We start from the raw sequence: 6,244 nt of genomic DNA on the forward strand, positions 1-6,244 counted from the left end.
GCAGCCACAGTGAATGTGGTCCTCACATATAAATACAGGTTTTTAATGGCTGTGACCCAGAACAGATGATTACAGTGCGGTAAGTGCTCTGGCTGGGTACAGTAGCACCTACTCATCAGCCATAAATCACCTCAAGTACTAACAAAGAGATAAGAGTGTTTCTCCATATTATACACACATAAGTGGGCTGTATACATAAGCCCTTTGTTAATAACGAGCTCCAGGTTGTTTATCAAACGAATCACCTGATAATTCCTGTAATGGGATTCCTGCAGCCCAACAAAACTATATGCAGGCCTATCTTAAAATATATGTTATCATATGAACAACTAGTCAGTAAAAATAATGACGCAAGTCTCATAAACTAAAGTTATACAGTACATCAAAGCAGTAACGATATCCAGTTCATTTTGAATGAACAGACATAAATGAAAATGACTCCCGGTTCAGTGAGGGAGTAGGTAGAGCTGATTCAAATGGCGAACTTGACCAAATTCAAAGAGGTGTCCTGAATTCTTTTTACTGACTTGTAAAAAGAACCAATTCAATTCATAGGAGTCATCTCTAACTAGATTTTTTTTTAATGGTCGCATTCTGAGAAGCGTCTGTTAACTAAATACAAGTAATTTTTTGCATAAAATAACCCCATTACAGCGGTCAGAAAAGGACAGCCGCTACAAGATATACTGGTTCTGTCTCAAAGGTCTGAATGAAGCACATACGGATGCAAGCACGTCATCCCACAGCCCTTTCTAAGAAAATTCACTCAACATAGCGGAGGACACCACACACCTCAAAAAGCATACCGGCTTTGTTCTACCAGAACTGTTCCCACACGGGGGCTGCGTGTGTGCGTGTGCTCGTGTGTGCGCATGTTGCAAGCGCTGACGAGCAGCGGTAACCACGGCAACAGAGTGATGATAACTCCCTGCCCACCGATACCCATCTCTCTTGCTTTCACCTCCAGCAGTTGGAGTGAGTCATGATGATGCATTCACTGTTTCCTGTGCAGAAACTCTCTCTGACCTCAGTTCAGACTTTCTTTTCCTGTGTCTGTTAAATATGGTATCATATTTTTGTCTTTTTGAGCACTGGGTAAAAAAATGTATATGGATTTTCCAAAAAATTGATCTAGATATCAATTCTTAAAAATCCCAAGATTGATCTTTTACTCTATACTTATTTTCTGTGGCTGAATGACAATGTATTTTCCTATTCAGAATTTCCTGTCCTATATAATTTCATTCTAATGAACTACATAGTTTGGCCCATGTTGTTAATTTTTTAAATTGATCTTATCATAATGTAGGCTTTCAAATTAGTAGGTGTTTCTGCACAGAATCTACAGGCATTCATGGAGTTGTGAATGTAACATCTCAGTCTGTATTGAATGTAATGCAATAAAAAAATGTGTGCCACAAAATGGCGGCAAACGTCTTTCTACTGAGTTGCCCTTGTGGGCTACATGCAAACAAAGTCACTTTAAGGCAAGTCATTTCACTTGGCGGCCATCTTTGAAACACCTCTAGCAGCTACTTCAGTCATGCAAGTACAGCTCCTATCTCTCTGAATGGGGAAACATCAAATTCTCCAAAGATGTTCACCAAGCTTACGAATAATTTTCATATTTGAAGTCACCAATGAAATATGACAACAACTGTCTCATAAGTTGTGTTTCTAAATTCCAAAATCATGACAAAAAACAGCATTTTCCAGGCTGAATCAGCCAATGCACCTGTGTAGTCTTAAGGCTGGAATGTACTACACGACTTTTAAAATATGAATGGATTTTTTAACAGCAGGCATCACACACTTGTCGACTTTGTAAATGGCTACAGAGAAAAGCTGGGCATCATACACTACAGGACTGAGGATCACACACTACCAGACTTTAAAAATTGAACACACAAACAGAAACATCTGCCAAGTTGCCAGGAGACGCATGACAGGCAAAAGAAAAGTAGAAGATGAGATGACCCGCAGTAGTGGAAGATACGAGCCAAGTGCGTTTGGAGATGGACAGGGGTGGGTAGACACAGTCAGTATGGACTCAACAGATTTCAACAGGAGTTAGAGTTGGTGTCGTTTTATCTATGTTGTTACCTTTAATATCCATTATCAGATGCTGTTTACGTTTAATGTAATATAATCAATCATTGACAGCTAATGACGTTTTAATCCGGCTACTTATCCAGGATAAAGTGTAAATGTCAAGCCCTGGATAATGATAAATAAGCTAATAATGAATGAATCCGGATTTACCTCAGAATGTGGTTTGCTAACTCTCTCAAGAAAAAGCTAAGAGTACAGTTCTTACTGAAGCAATTTTTCCTTCATGGTGGAGCTCTAAGTATTCTTCAGTGATTTTTCTGTATTTATGACAATTTCCGTATTTTTCAACTTGGGAGCGACGTGAGCTGTATAAACCTGACTGTGTGACGAAACTGCTGCAAACAATTACTAAACAAATGGCAGATTTTGCATTTTCTCATACATTTATTTATTTCATGCATGTCATGCGCGAGCTCGCAGCTCCATTTAGCGCCTGTAAGCCGCATATTATAGTGTCTCAACATGATCTCTTGTCAAGTGCCAAGCTTGTGATCTGTGAGCTGGACGATAGTAAGTTTTTCCTTTTTACCAAATCTTGTACACCATCTTTCTATATAAAAAGTCTTTGATGCGAAAAACATACAGCATGATCAGTTTAGTCCAATTCACAAATAAATGAATGACTTCATGTTCTTTTTAGTGAATCTGAAACATACAGCTGGTTCTTTTAATGAACAGTTCAAAAAACCAAGTTAACGATTTGATCATGGTGACAAACAGAGGTCTGACATTGTACATGAAAATAATCCACATGATTTTGTGAGTCATTTTTTTCTGGATGAAAAATCTACAGGTATGTATTGCTGAATACTGGGTTTGAGGGGTGAGAACATCTCTATTTGTGCTGGTGTGTGTATTTTCAGGTCCTTATTCTGTGGGAAGACTGTGGCAGAAAATAACATCGGGGAGGCCCCAGCAGACAGTAAAAGGAAGACAAAGACATAGTCAGACAAACATAAAGTCACACTGGAAGGGGTGTGAGACAGGGCTAGAATATATTATTTAGATTAATTATTAGGGTTGGGTATCGAGAACCGGTTCCATTTTAGAACCAGTTCCAAATTTCCATGAACATTAGATTCGATAAGATTGATTCCATTTATCAATGTGTGCGTATTTTAATGTGATTTTAAATCATTTGAGCACAAGAAGACGCAAAAGAATGAAGGATCCAGGACTCGTCCACCTAACTCTTCAATCTCTCTCCAAACCCTTCTGAGAGATGAGGCAGAGACCTGTGATACATATTGTATAAAACTAAGCACTGCATTCTAAGCCTGTTCTAATGTAGAGCAACCTGCAATATGGCCATATTAATGTATTCAATGGCTATTAAAATAATCATTATTGATGTACAGTCATATACTTTACGTTTTTATTTTAATGAAACATTTAACCGATTAGCCTTTTTAGCTTTGGTTGAAGGTACCTCAGAAGTGTATTTTAGGTTAATTCATTATTATTGTTATTTTGTTTAACTAATTTGAACCTATTTAACGCATTTAAGAAATATTTAGGTCAAGAAATATTCTTAGGTATTCAGAAAATGAGCTAAAAAACACATTCCCACTTACAAATGTAAAAATGTATTTAATCTTCTATTCTAGTACATTCAAAGCATCGATTCCATCTCATTATAATAAGCTGTTACATTAATAATGGAAATTTGGCAATTTATATAACTGATCAACATCAAGAAAGACCACTGGATTTACGCTAATGGATATTCAAACCCATGTACTGTGAATATTGTATAAAATAAAAATTCTTAAGAGATGACACTTTGGAAAAACTCATCCACTTGGAGACTCTACTGCTGACTGCTCTTGTGACCCTCGAAGTCAGGGTTAAGTAAACTTGGGTTATCACATCCCAAGATATGATCACATACTCTGATTTAGGCAAAACAACCAGCCACACTTCTCAGTTGCTCCAAATAAAGGGACAGATAGCAGACCGTGACGTGGTGACTGAGATACCAGTTAATCTCGCTAATAATACACTGCACCAGATCTTTGCAGAACTCTGCCGTCTTTTAGAGGATACAGACTTCACACTTATAAATGAAGCATTAGACAGAAGCAGCAATGAGCAAGCGCAACTGCCCTTTGAACCACTCACATCATGAACTTCAGAACATCAGAATCAAAATTTTGTAAGAATTCGTACAATCTTAGTTGTACATTTTTGTACAATTTACTTACGCCCTACTGACGGTTAGGTTTAGGGGCGGACCTTCATGCTTACATTTTTCCCCTAAAAATCATGTTTCCGTATGAATGAATTTCAAATGCATACAAAACCACCACTTCAAAAAATAGTTGCGTTTCTCATGAGATTAGGTTGAACACACATAAAAGAGGAACTGATATTTATAAACATTATGAAGAATATTTCTCCATACTTGCATTAAGAGTGTCTATGATCCTGCGATGTTGTTCTGCTCTAAGAGTCAGTCAAGGTGCCAGTGTCATCAGTAATATAAATAATTCAATTATAATTATTAAGTCTGGATTCAGTATTAAAACATTAAAAAATAAAACATGGCCACATAAAGCCATAAATATTTCCTATACTGTTCAAAACGACTAACTGTCAGTTGCAATGAGACACAAATCTGTCAGTGCATTAAAAATCTAATTTAAAGACCAATTAATTGCTTAAATTATATTTAGTATTGTAGATATACTATAACAGAAGGTATGCTACATAATATGAAAATGCATTTTCAGAATATTATTGTGAAAATGTAATTGACCATTTTAAAGGGGTCATGAACTGCGTTGTTTTATTGTTTTATAATGTTTCCTGGGGTGCACTTATAATGTAAGTATGCTTTTTACTTCCAATATTGTCATAATTTATAAATAAAAGGCATTTTTCCTACCCTGATTTTAGCCCTTTTATTTGAACACTCTGTTTTAAGGGGCGTGTCTGCTGTGAAACTTCGGTGTAAACGCCCACTGCTGTGATTGGCTGACATCTTTGCATATGAAATAGCCAAGTATTACTCTCTCTTTTAGCGCGTTTTACTATGACTGCTCTCAGGGTTAACTATTATATAATTTAATCACCATTAAATAATTTCATCCTACTAAGGGAAACAACGCAAGTTGACGCTTAGTCACGGGTTTGATTTTCTGACACACAGACAAATAACATCTGACTGTACATGAATCATTAATATCAGATCAGGCGTTAGAATTAACACTGTTACTGACATGTTGTTGCATTACTGTTGAGTCCAGGCACTGCACAATATTTTGTAATCCTCAACGGCATGTTTATTGCTTGGTAGCTCGATCTGTTAGCACCAAATAGGGCTATATTACTTAGGCTACCTATTCTACTGCATGTCATGCGTGAATTGGTGGGCGGGGCTAAACAGGCAGTGATGAAGTAGGCGTTGATCTTCTTCTGCGGAAGCGGTGCTTGCTGCCGTTTGACGTCATTGATCCCCACTTTGTATCCATTGGCAATTGTCAACTAAAGCTTTTATTGGTTTTAACAAGGAAATTTTTAGCTCGAAAACTTACAGGATATTCTTATAGTATGATGACCTCTAATATGTCAAAAGCTCAAGGAAAATTTGATTTCTCAGTTCATCACCCCTTTAAATTAAACATCTTTCATCAGGACAAAGTGTTTTATTTAAAGGGATAGTTAACCCAAAAATGAAAATTTGATGTTTATCTGCTTACCCCCAGCGCATCCAAGATGTAGGTGACTTTGTTTCTTCAGTAGAACACAAATGATGATTTTTAACTCCAACTGTTGCCGTCTGACAGTCTTATAATGCGAGTGAATGGTAACACAATTTATAAGAGTCAAAAAATATGCATAGACAAATCCAAATTAAACCCTGCGGCTCGTAACGGCACACTGATGTCCTAAGACACGAAACGATCGGTTTGTGCAAGAAACCTAACATTATTTATATCATTTTTTACCTCTAAACCACCACTATGTCCAACTGCGTTCAGCACTCGGTTATTGAGGTCTGATCGCGCTCTGACAACGGCAGTGATGTCTCGCGCATATACTTATATACTTTAATGAGTGCTAGACATCACTGCCGTTGTCAGAGCGCGATCAGACCTCACTAACCGAGTGCTGAACGCAGTTGGACATA

The sequence above is a fragment of the Chanodichthys erythropterus genome, chromosome 17, assembly GCF_024489055.1.
Source record: "Chanodichthys erythropterus isolate Z2021 chromosome 17, ASM2448905v1, whole genome shotgun sequence".
NCBI lineage: Eukaryota > Metazoa > Chordata > Actinopteri > Cypriniformes > Xenocyprididae > Chanodichthys > Chanodichthys erythropterus.